At 35.2% G+C, this 13,620-nt stretch overlaps 1 long non-coding RNA gene across 1 annotated transcript; it reads right to left on the reverse strand.

Moving 5' to 3' along the window:
- Positions 1 to 11,987: 11,987 nt before the first annotated feature.
- Positions 11,988 to 12,306, reverse strand: LOC104424911. The gene is made up of 2 exons (XR_005547277.1): positions 12,172 to 12,306; positions 11,988 to 12,079 (listed from the first exon to the last, which is right to left on the reverse strand). It is a non-coding gene; the product is annotated as an uncharacterized LOC104424911 (long non-coding RNA).
- Between the last annotated feature and the right edge of the window lie 1,314 nt (positions 12,307 to 13,620).

Consider the following 13,620-nt stretch of genomic DNA (forward strand, 5'->3'; position numbering starts at 1 on the left):
TAATGACTTCTCTCTGATGGTCCACTATACCACATGCAAGAAGCACTCGAGATATTTTCAATGAGATCCAAAGCAATAAATCTTACCAATGATACTGCCCTGCATATCTCTCTAATTTCCTCAGATGAACGCTCTTTCCAACGCATTATCAGGGGAAAACACTAGAGAAGAGAGAAGTAATGGAATTTAAAGAGGGCAAACTAAAGTAAAGTAGAGAAATAATGCTTTGTATATCCAGACCATCCAAAAACTGCAATTCAAGATGGCGACTAGGGCAACTCCATAAAAGTCATCAACTCCTAAAAATACTCCTAACTAAAAATGCAACAACGTAAGTGAGTTGATGAAGTGGTCTCTGCTGCTCAAAAGTATATTGTTCTGCATTTCCTTGGCAATAAATGCGTGGAGGATTTCGTTGAAGCCCATAAAATCAACAATGGAATAGATGCATGGAAGGGAAAAGAAGGCAATACCTTTACTGGGTAACCACCAACATACTCTTGTTCTTGTTCTTCCTCACGCATATTAGCGACCTAATAAACAACTCAAGTGAGATCCATAGGGATATATGTAGAGTCTAAAAGGATATTATTCTGCATTTCCTTGGCATGGATTAGGCCTCCTAATTATTACATGATAATCACCTCACATTGATTTTCATGGAAGCCGACCATGAAAATACTCTTGTTGGGGAGAGTGGTCAGGCACATTAGCATCCTAATAAACAACTGAAGTGAGATCCATATATGGATATATGTTGAGTCCAGTTAAAAGTTAAAAGTTAAAAGTTAAAAAAAGAGATGCAAAAGGATGTAGCAAACAGATTAATGCCCACATAAAATTTGGTCTAAACCAGACACCTCATAAGTTATAGCGATCAAAACTGGAAACAGATTGCATGCAGAAAGACATGCCTATGCCTGCACATGACGTAAAGGATACGCCTTGGATGGACCATTAAAGAGCACCCGTGATAGTGATCAAAAGAGCATTTAATGTACACTCAAGACATTGACTTCCATTACAAGAATCTGCCACAAAATATATGTCTGGAGGAGGAGAGGAGGAGATGCGAATTAGAATTACAGCATTAAGCTAGAAAATCTATAAAACCTATGGGATAAAGAGGTAAGATATTGTGAAGGGAGTTGTAGAGTCCAAACAAAACAAGTATCACCCAACCTATAAAAAACTATCATCATCCACTAATTCGTAATGCTCGTGACGTTCACCAAACTTTTTGCTTGGGGGAGGGAACACTAAGCCAATAAAGCGTGAGAATAAATTTGCAAAGAAAAGAATTCATATAAGACACACCTTCGGAATCTAAAAATACCCAAAGTTCTAAGGCATAAAACGATGCAAGCAAAACCCCAATCCATCCTCAATTAGCATGAATAGAAAAAGTAACTGGCTTAAGCATTGAACGAGAACAGATTATACCATACCCTGACAAATTAGGGTTGGATTCTCTTTCACTGCCACATTTTGTGGGCAACAAAACAGGTCTATCAAGCCCAAGTGCAACAACTGAATTTTCCGAGTGTCAGTTCGCTTCATTTTCCTCTTCCAAATTCATTCCAAATCCAAATTTTAGAGCTCAGAACCTTCGTAACACTCACCTGAGACCTATGTCTCGTCTGGTTGGGCTCAGGCGCACCAGAGTAGTGCGCAACGGTGGAGGGGAGCTGGGTCGCGAAGGAGAAAGGAGGAAACGTGGGCGGAAGATTGTGGCAGAAGAAAAGAGGGGGGAGAGGAGAGAGCGAGCTACTGGCCGAACCGGCCCATTGGCGAGGCGCAGGCGCTGTCAATTTCTGGATTGCGATCCTCCACCGCAACATTGCCATTGCCATTGCCATGATGAATTAGCAAAATGAGGACACTGACGATGACTGGAGAAGCGGATAACAGCAGATTCTTATGGAGAGAGGTTCGGAGAAGCTTAATCCCACACAAACCCCCTTTTTCATTGTTAGATAATGGAGACAGAGGGCGGAAGAGAGAATCCCTGTTATATGACTTAATTTTTTCGTGGAGGGGCGCAGAAAATATAAGGTGGGCCGGCTCCCGCCACGTCCGGCCCAATCAAATATTGATCGGAGTCTGAAAATTTTCAGAAAGGTGATGTTACAAATAATTAGTGTAACAATTGAAAATACAATTCCGGCTATGACCGAAACCCAAATGGCATAGTCACTTTTTCATTTTGCTTTTCTTTTCATTTTCAATAAAGAAAAAAAAAAAAAACTCCTTGCATAATGACCGGAGCAATTATAAATAATATGAATTTTACTTTATAAATAATATCCCAGGAATTATAAATTTAAATAATATGAATGTTACTATAATAGAGCTAAGTGAGACTTCTTAGAAAAATGTATTTTTTTTTTTTGTGATTGATGTGATGGATGAACTTGATGAAATGGAACTAGCTAATTGAAGAACCCAAAAAGCCTAGAACTTTCTTGGTTTTGCTTTTCTTTTCATTTTCAACAAAGAAGAAAAAAAAACTCTCCCATGATCACATTTAATGTTGCCAACATTAGTGTGTTTACAATATTTGAGCTTTTATAAATGATATGAATTTTATTATGATAATGGGTAGTCCAATGTATTGTTTTTCTCATGTGGTCATTGAAATTGCAAAAATTTCTAATTAAGTATCTTCACCCTAATATATATACATTAGTGATAGATAGATGGTGATACTATATTGAAGAGTTCCACGGAGGACATGAATAGAGGACATGAACATGACAAGAAGTAATCATCAACCCATCAATCAGTCAAACAAGAGATGGGTGACAAAAGGAGCCAGGATAGCAAAGCAAAAAGCTTTCCAATACAAACCAAAACCATTAACTACATGTATGTCCTATCACTACCATTGCGTCACAAACTCTGCGTCCCCCTCCCCCTCTCCCTGTCTCTTTGTGCGCCGCTCTCTGCCACCCTCTCTCTCCTAGCTGAGAGTATCTCTCCGTACGAGTAGGAGTACGAGTAAAAACGGAATTATGAAATGGAATTATGTCGCTAGAGGAAAAAAACTTGATATTTTCAAAATAAAGATAAAAAGTAGATTTTTTAAAAATTAATTTTATAAGAAAAAGAGTTTTTTCTTGGTTTTTGAAAACCTTTTCTTAAAAAATATTTTCAAAATTAAAATGTTACGTACAAATTATTTTCTACAAACTATTTTTTACTCATTTTAATAATATTTTTAATTTTAAATTATTTTTATTATTAAAAACGAATCTTTAATTATTTATAAAAAATGGAAATTTTAATTATTTTTATTTTTAAAAAACAAAAAAAAAGAAGAAATTAATAATGGATTTAAAAAAAATAGACTCGGATTTTTAAAAATAAATAAATTAGATTATAAACTTCTATTATTGTGTTTTTGGATAAAAAGAAGGGAATTCCATAGGCTAAATCAAATTTTCCAGGTAAGCATTTAGGAAAAAATGGAACCTATTAAAAATGTATGGGGTCAATTATATGAATTTATTAATTGAAAATTTTATTTTTAGGAAATATCCTGGGCTATGAGAGTGAAAGGTTATGAAAGTGAAAGGAAGGGAGGATAAAGAGTGAGAGAGGAGGAGAGAGACAAACGATTCAACTTCTAAAGCTCCTGTGTTCCGCTTTCTTCTTCTGGACTTTTATTTTTTTTCCAGAATTTTCTAAGACAAAAAGTCGAATTTCCTTGGCCCGGCTTTTTTATGTTTCCCATGTTTCCCGAATTTTGGAAGGACAAAAAGTCGAATTTCCATTTCCTTTTTTTTTTTTTTTTGTGATGTGATTGTGGTGAAGGGTGAAATCGTTGACTTGACTTGGCTGTGGCTTGGGCTAAGACTGAAGCCTGGTCTATCATTTATGGATTTGTCTTCATAGTTAAGGATATTTATTAACTTAGAAGCCTAAAGAGAATAAATGAAAAAAGAGCAACAGGCTTGAACAAAGAGTGATTCACTCTTTTGGTAAGTCCAATATTTGCCACCCCTTAGAGTGGTATTTTCACATGGCCTCTCTTTCTTTTTCTTTTTCCCTGTCTCCTTTTTCCTTGTGTGCCTGGCATTATATACTTAATTTTAGTATAGTACATGTCTAGTTCAAATACCAAAAACCTTAAATTATACCTTACCTCAAGACACATTTATCTCAAAAGAAAATTATGACACCAAGAAAACTCACATCTTTACCTTATTCTTATTCCCAATGGTGTTGTTACTCTAAAACTTTTTTTACAACAAAAACTTGGTATCACACACCATTTTTTGGCATATAAATGGGTTCCGACTGGCTGGCTCTCCCTGGCTCCTCCTCAATCTCCCCAGATGCGCATTTTTAATATTAGATACCTACAAATCACTATTTAAAATAAAATAGCTTACAAATCACTATTTAAAATAGCTTACACTATTAATAGGCGGGCTTTGACCGGGTGAGAATTTAGCATTGCCCCTAAACTCTTTCCCAGATTTCTTTAGAAAGGAAGCAATATGTTTCGAAGAAAATTTACTCCTAAAATAAAATAATAAGTATGAAAGTATCATCACTTAAAAGATATTCCTAATGTTAATGTAAATATTTATTAACCTTTTCAAAATAAAAAGAAACATTGTTCTTAAATAATTTTGGCCCTAGTGATTTGAAATGAAAAAAAAAAAAAGGAAGAGGGGGAGGAGAAATTGTTGGGCGTTCACTTTGTTTGTTTGTTTTTGTTTGTTTGTTTGTGTAGCCATACGTGACCCAAACATTTTCTCGGACTTTAAAAAAAATTGAATTATTTAATAATTTTTTAAAGACCAGATTTTTTTAGATTTTAATTTTTTTAGCGATTTTCTAATTTATTTATTTATTTATTTTGATTTTTTTCTAAATTAAAATTTTTAAAATTATTTTTTTAGTTTCTGATTTTCCAATTTTTAAAGATTTTTCTGAATCTTCTAAAAAATTTTAATAATATTTCGAATTTTCTAAATTTTTAAGAAATTTTCAAATTTTTAATTTTCCGAATTTTTAAATTTTAAATGCGCTTTCCATTTAAAAAAATAATTTTAATTTTTTAAAGCTTTTCTGAAATCTAATTATTTATTGATTTTCGAATTTTCTAAAATTTTTAAAATATTTTACCAATTTTTGAATTTTTTTGAATTTTTTATTTATACATTTATTAATAATATTATTATTATATTCGGGAATGATTTCGGACCTTTTGCCTGATGTGACCCAGTGACCCGATCCGTCTACCCGGATCCAACCAACCTCAGATTAAAAAAAAAAATCGAAAAATTTCAACCTTTTTAATTTTTGTTAATGTTTTTCTTAATTTCTTTTATTCTCTCCTCCTTTTGTCTTCCTCACTCTTTTGTCCTTTTCTGCTGCATTATCTCTTTTTCTTCCTACTTCTTTCCAGATGGCCTTTCTCTTCCCTGCGACTTGTTTCTTTTTCTTCAGAGTACGTTAGCCAGATTTTGTGATCATAGGAGCCCTAAACGACATGTTTCACGTCCATTCACTTAAAATTTTCACAATCAAAGATTTCGGGAAGAGTGTTTTGTACCTCTTCGCTAAAAATCAACCAACGGTGATCGGGGCTTTTATGCTCATTCTTCTGCAATAATGCAACAACGACCGAACCTCCTTTTGGCCGAGTACCTCCAGTCGAGCGAGCACGGGCAATGTGAATTTCAGTCACTCTTAGAACAAGATCGCCTGTCTCCCTCTCTCCAGTTTTCCTCCGCTCTCTGTGATATGGTTTTCTTTAAAAAGACGCCCCTCCCTCTCCTCCCCTCGCCCTCTTTTTATCTGGCCCGAGCACCCCTCCATTTTCTTTCATTCTTCTTTTCCAGATCCATGAAATTAAATTAAAGTCAAGCCGTCGATTCTCATTCTCTTAGCATGTGCATGTTTAAGAAAAGTACATCCAACTCATGTTCCTCCCACATTTAGCATAAACGTGTGGCTTGGTCAGAAATGTCGGATGAGCTAAAGTAAATTTGTTTATAAATACAAACACCCTCTAGTTTCATCAAATCAAAATAGATAATCTCGTCCTTTAGTTTTAAAATCCATTCCCAAATAATAGATGCTCAGTATTTGGATTAGTGACACTGAAATCGATACCATGACAAACTAATTGTTGTCTTGCTCCTGAGTCGAAAAGAAGAACTTAATTGCAAGAAAATTAAACTATAATTTCCCAACTTTGTAATTATGCTAGTTCCTCTCCAGATTCCGGGCTAATTCTTATCGTGCTCTTGAGTCAAAAAGAATAAGTTAATTGCAGGACAATTAAATTATAATTTCTGAGCTTTGTTATTATTATTAATCATGAAAGCTAAAGACACGCCGTCATCTTTGTTAGTTTGTCCTAAAATTTAAATACTTACAATGAACTTAAATAAAAACTTCACTATTCCTAAATCATGTGTTTTTTTTTTTTTTTAATAATAAAAGGAAAGCTCCTTCCATTGACGCAGAGAGAGGGATTCTTTACATCATGCCTAAAGGCTAACTTTGGTAAAGGAGTGATGGGTTCCATGATCGGTAAGTTTGTTTAAGAGCTGGAACCCAATTTTTGAATCCTAAATCGTAAAACCTACCTGATTACTTGGAATTGGTTCTAGAACCTACTCTATTTTTTCAATCCAACTGCAAGGTCTACCCAAGAACTTGTTTTTTTTTTTTTTTCCTTTTTTAGGTTCTTTTTTAAAACAAAATCATATAGGGTTGTGAGATTCAAAATTAAAGATGAACGACCAAAATTCTTAACTGCCAAAAATAACAGTTATATGCAATTATAGACTATAAAAAGTTTGAACACATAACATGAAACATAAATTATAAAACTCCATTCCCTATTCATCCAACAAAATTAGGGAAAAGGAAATATTGGCGAGGAGTTCCAAAGAAGAATGAAGAAGTGCTAAGTGTTGGAGATGGATACCTTTATCTTAATTGATTCAATCAAAGATACTTAGAGAGAAAATAGGAAAATTAAATATACTCAAAGATAAAGTAGAAAATTGTAATCGTATTATAATCCTCCTTATCCTTTTGTTATTCTTATATTTTGTATTATAAATTTATACATGTACAAGGATGAAAAAAAAGTAGAAGAAAATTTGCCCCTAGAAATATGTCTTCATTGTTCTCATTTTTCTTTTCCTTTTCTTCTTCCTACTTGTTCTTAGGAGATTCTGAAATCCACCTAAATCAAATTTGATCGGACCAACAAGAGACCTAACAGCTAGTTGTTCCAATTATTGTGATGCTGCCTCTCCAATGTTAGTTGTTACCAACCAAAGTTACTTCCAACACCAAGATGATGCGGTGCCTCATATGGCAAGGAGAGACCTTTAATCATGCAACTGCTATTTTGGAGGATTTGAGGGATGAATGAGATTTTCAGCCAGAATCAAACCTAGAATCAAACACCACACCACTGAATGAGTCATCTACTCCACATATTTCAATAAAGTTGGATGGGACCAATTATGGTTTATGGTCCCATGTTGCTGTTTCATCAAAGAAAATGGATGAAGATTTTGCTACTACAATGAAGATCCACACGTGTACATGATGTGTACATGATGTTACTGGTTCAACTAGGAGGAATGGAGTCGGTGGCACAACTTCCACTCCACATGTCCAATTATGAATGGAACAGAATAAACAGATTAAGAACTTTAATTGGTTTGACCTTTTCTCCATTAGTTCTATGTTTTAGTTTTGTTTCTTCTTTGTTTAGATCATGCAATATAAATAAGAGAAACAGAGCAAGCGGGATATAAGCTCTCATATGAATGTTTCTTCTTTCCTTCGTACAGAGAAGAGAGAATCCAAAACTCTTCATTCATTTTCATCTTCTTCTTCTGTTCATTCTACTCATCTTCATGTGGTATCGAGCCTACCTGAACACAGAAATACCCTTTCCCAACCCATGTTAATATTTCCAACTTTGTCGCGATAAAGTTAGCTGAAGACAACTTCCTTCTTTGGCAGGCACAATTCCACGGATTCTTGCACCAAGTCAAGAGCTTTTTGGCTTCATCAACGGTGAAACTCCACCACCTACTCGAACATTGCAGATTGAGGTTGAAGGTCATGAAGCTAAAACTATGAACCAATCAACTTGTATCATCATGGATCTATGGCAAACTCTACTTAATCGTTTCACACAAAAATCAGTAGCTAGAGAATTTGAACTAAGAGGGAAGTTACAAGCTTGCCAGAAACGAGATGGAACATTATCTAGGTACCTCAGGAATACAATCAAGTGAGGATCTCAATATGAGATTACTAAGATGTTTGCTCGAAACAAGGTTGCAAACTTATTCCTCAAGTCAATAATCTAGCCTACTATGGACAAAGAGGTTTAGGAATTCTGGTTTTGGAAGTCAAAGAGATAGTAATAGTGGGGACGCTAATGTGCAATGAACAATAGGAATCCTGGTTAAGTCAAAGTTACAGGCTAAATAGCTTGAATGAGAATCAAGAGGATCAACGTTTCGACCATATGCAAGTTCTTCCCAAAGGTATCAAGATAGCATATCATATCCATCTCAAAGCTTAACATCTAACAAATAATGTCCCTTTGGAGTGTCAAATCTCACAATTCATATCAGGCGGAAGAAATTCCAACTGCCTTGGCAACAATGCAGCGATGCATCACTGCAATCTGTGCCATAGCTTATATCACTGCATATTCGGTATTCTTAGTAACTTTTCTAAGTACAATGGGACCGTCTTGGTGCACAACAACCAAATCTTTGGATTTATAGTAAAAGATTTAAGCCTAAACAATGACTTTACTAAGTCTTACTTTATTCATATGATGTTTATTCAACTATGTAAAGAGAAGCAGCCACAGCTCAATATAAATGAATGAAAGCTATTCATAAAATCTTTGTGCCAACTAGGATGTTAAGTCCATGAAAAAAATATAGTGGGACACCTCCATCGTCCTAAAATAGTAAATAGAAAGCCAATGGAGGGGTTTTATTCTGTACATTACTGGTTTAAAAGTTAATCATACAACTAGATTTTGGAAAATGACAGAAAATGACACGTGTAACTTTTTTTAATCTTTAGCAAGTTTAATTATTTTATAACAAGGTTAATATTTCCATTTGGAGACTGCTTGCATAAGAAAAAGCAGGTTTAGATTTATTTTAGATTTACTTGGCTCTTTTTTCCTAGCTCATAACAATGGTGCTTTGCATGCATTTCCTAAACTTACTAAAAAGTTCAAAAGGAGAATGGGCTTTAGCATTTCGTGCATTAGAAGCCATCGGCACTTTGAATCGTTCCGTGATAGTAGTGCTAGCGATCATGTGGGAAGGTTTGACGATGCTATTTTACGTGAAGCATTTAGTTTATACAACGAAAGAACCAAAACGCTTGAAGAGTATATTCTTGTCGCCTTTGATGATTCCTTGAGAAATCTAATCCCTGCCCAAGATCATGTTGTTGCAGAAGCAAATTCTATATATGCAGAATCTGGAGAAACTGCTTTTGGAAATGTAGACTATGTAGAAGCAGACTCTGCGGAAGCCAGCAATCCTACTAGTTCTATAACAATTGCTTCTACAGCTACTGTTGTCAGAATAACGTCCTAAAAAAGGAATGATTTTAATGCTAGCCATTCTATGGAACTCTTACTCAGTGGCATTGGACTAAAGATGGGAACAGTTCCTCGTTCAGAAATGAAGATGGACATGTTGCCTTAGTTCCTCACATTGATCAATTCCCAAATATGGATTTTTGTCTCAAATTGAGCCCAAAAATATCAAGGAAGCTTTAGGTGATGATGGTTGGATCTTCGCTTTGCAAGAACTCAATCAATTTGAGAGTAGCCAAATGTGGACTTTGATGCCAAGACCTAAAGATAAATAGATAATTTATATCAAAGTGCCAGCCCTAAATATTAAAAAGGAAAGGAGAAGAGTCAGCATGTACATCTTTATCCCCTTGTCCTGCTTTGAGTCTCAAATCCTATCTCAAACTCTTTTCAAATAGCATTTGACTACATGAATTAACTTAAGAAAATGCCTAAATCAATGACTAACTGAAGGCTCATCAACTCTTTTTCCCGTTCCAAATCACAAAGTCTATTCTCAGAATTATATCGTGTCATACAAAATCCTCATCAGGGAATAACAATCTTACTAGTGAACCATTTCAATTTTACTGTCTTCATGTCTATTTCTCCAGCACTGCACTGCGCATTTTTAACTATTTCCTGCTGAAAATGGTTACCATTCCTAACAGCTTTCAAATGCAGGTATATGGAGAATAAGATCATATTCTGCCCTAAAAAATTCATGAACTCTCACTCAAACAGACAGAGTGACTATTAGTAATCCAAATAAATTGTAAGCAGAAGGCATGACCATAAATAACAAAGGCATTCATGGATGCAGCCAGTAAAAAGATACAAAGCTTTGTAGCAAGTGTCCAACACCACAAAAATGTGAGAAAGAGGACATACTCATACTGGTAGGATGCCAAGCAACACTTGTCACCGATGAATTGTGTCTTTTCCTAATGAGTTTACTGACCCACCTACAACAGAACATACATCAATAACTGCCCCCGAAGAGCTAAAGCAGAAACTAAGTGTACTAATCTCCTGTCTTTTTTATATGTAACCATCTCATTTCTTTACGAAGTTATAGAGCATGTCAGTAACTAGTTAATTTCTAATCCAGTTTTCATTTCCACAATGCTAAACTCTTGGAGTTACTGCAAGAGGGATATTTGATTCATATATGTAGCAACAGCACTGTTTCAAAGTCTCCATTGGAGTTTGCACTCCAAACTGCAGCGAAGACATGAGCAGTACAACAGCATCAACCCTGCCAGAATACTATTTGTTGCTCTTCAAAGTCCGTACCGTGAACTTCTGCATTTTGCCATTCATATGTGTTTCCACAACTACATAAGGCTCATCCATGAGTATCGCATACTCAGCATACTCAGAAACGACCTAGGTCAACTTCAAGTAGACAATGCTTGGCCAATGCTCATACCCAAAATTATGTGCTTCCACAACTGCATAAGGCTCATCCATGAGTATCGCATACTCAGAAACGACCTAGGTCAACTTCAAGCAGACAATGCTTGACCAATGCTCATACCCAAATTTAAAAGCTTTCATCATAATTCAGTGAACACAACCAACTTGTCCCCCAAGTTTGGAAAACATATCCCCCATAAATCCCTAATCAGTCAGTGATGACTTACTAAAAAGCACATCAGAAGAATACATGTCCAACACAACATAAGACTGAAAAATAAAATAAAAAAAACGATGAAGAGGAAAAACCTGGAAATAGAAGCTAATACCATCTTGTTCCAACAACAAATTTGTTTTCTGCAGGAAAAAGAAGAAACCAATGAGAGTATTTTAACTCATCATACCCAGTCCATTTGACAAGAGGAAATCAAGCAGAATAAATTAGCAGTCCATAGTGAAAATATCTCTAACATGTGAAGGAGGAGGGGAGAGAGGATTAGAAGGACATTTACGGAGTTGGAAACATAGGAAGAGGTTAAACTTGAAGTACATTCAACTTTCTTTTGGCTTTCAGCTCTTTTTCTATATAGGTCGCCACCCTTGAAGGCTCATTGTGAATTTCTCTTTACTTATAGAGAAAAAAAGAACCACAAACCAGCTAAACTACGAGGTCTGAACAAGTAAGATAAAACTATATACAATTTTTTAACTATATTATGAAAGATGAAGAATAAACCCATTAGAGGAATTATAATTCATGCAGAAACTTATTGGTACTTCACATTTATAAATGGCTCCCTGGAGTCTAACAGCTCAAGTGCCATTTTAAGAACAATTGACTGAACCAAATTCTTCTAGCAATTGCAACAGAATTTTATTCTTCTTCAATACAATGTAAATACTCTAAGAAGTCTTTGACAGGCAACATTCAACATCATCCTGTATTCAAACTCAATGATTGGGCTCCATTGAACGCAAACCACAGCTCGGTTTAGCCTGAGCATAACCAAGGTAGGTACCCACTCTGATCCTTCATGATTCCATACATATCTACATAAGAACAAAAAAATGCATTAGATACTCGAAAATATGCAAAAGGGAGGCAGAACACAAGGTGGTTCCAATTAGGTAATTTTACTCACAAATTTCGATCATGGACACTGTTACTATTCTGTTTGACCCAGCACTCCAGTCTATTCCAGAAATATTTGGTCATGTTGTGACATTGCATTCCCCATTGTGAGCACCAAGAACAAAATTCTTCATTTAAACTATTAATTAGCATAACATAAAATTCAGTCATTCAATCTTGTTATGTAGAATGCAAAATTAAATTCTCAAGCAAAGATAAGAACAAAATGAACCATCATCATGTACTTATTATATGTTCAAGGCAACACACATCAGTGAGGTGCATGCTAGAATCTTTCATTAAATGCTGGATATCTGTTAGTCGATGAGATAAGCTTTGTTAGCAAGATAAAACAAGCAACATCAAATTTCAAAGGTGCATCATCATTCACCAGCTCATTTCCTTGACATCCAAGGGGAAAGAAGACAATGTGGAGATTAAGTTAGAACTCTGGCTTGCTGGTCATATGTGGTCATCAAATCACTGTTTGGAAATGACAGTTGACATTGTGGAGAAAGAAGTCATCAATACAATAAACTGGAGAGAGAAAAGAACAATAGAAGAGACAAGCAATAGGAAAGTGGGAAAACTAAAATAGAGTGTCTTCTGGTCCTATTTCTTTAGTTTTGGAGAAAAACAAACATGGCAGGAGAATTACCACGCTGAAGACAAGAAATCAGATAACACAAATGCAATTTTGCTTATCTTTCGGTAAATATAGTTTATAACTTTTATTTCTGTGTTCACATAAATACTGTTTAGTATATTGTCGTCCCTCTGTTTCAGTCATTTGAATTCAAAGTCACTTACTCTTTAAGGATGAAGTACTGCAATAATGACCTTTTGGAGAATATGCGCTTGCGCTTGCGCTTGCTCCCACTTGTCTTCTGAAAGTCTGTAAATGTGAACTTCACTATTGTTCAGACAGAATGCAACCACTACAAGAAAGCAGATGTTATAGTTATCATTAATACAATCTACTGATATGCAGAGACTATAAAGGCAGAAGCATACAAAGAGATTCTACAGTTCAAAGAAATTACAGTAGAACAAGACAGACAGAATCCAAAATCAGAAGAATCTCAATGCCTAGTTTTGCATGCTTGATGACATGATGAGGCAACGAACAACATCTGTTGACATTCCTGAGTTAAAATGAGACTGTGAAAGGTATGGGCTTGATCTCAAACTGAAAAGGTGCAGAAGACAGATAAGTAGGATTCGATGTAAACAAATCCATAAAGATTGGTTGAAAAGCATTCTAATTTGGAAAGATCATCAACTAGAAAGAATAGAGTCACTAAGTAAAGGTACTGATGAGGAGAAAAACTAATGCGAGATTTGTCTACAGTCAAGAAGCTTGTCAACCATTGACAACAACAATCAAGGCATATACTTGCTAGGTTAACTTTATTTCGATTTAGCCAGAACAGTTAAGTTTTTAAAGAACAAGCAAGTA

Source organism: Eucalyptus grandis, chromosome 11 (assembly GCF_016545825.1).
Source record: "Eucalyptus grandis isolate ANBG69807.140 chromosome 11, ASM1654582v1, whole genome shotgun sequence".
In the NCBI taxonomy this organism is placed as follows: Eukaryota; Viridiplantae; Streptophyta; class Magnoliopsida; order Myrtales; family Myrtaceae; genus Eucalyptus; species Eucalyptus grandis.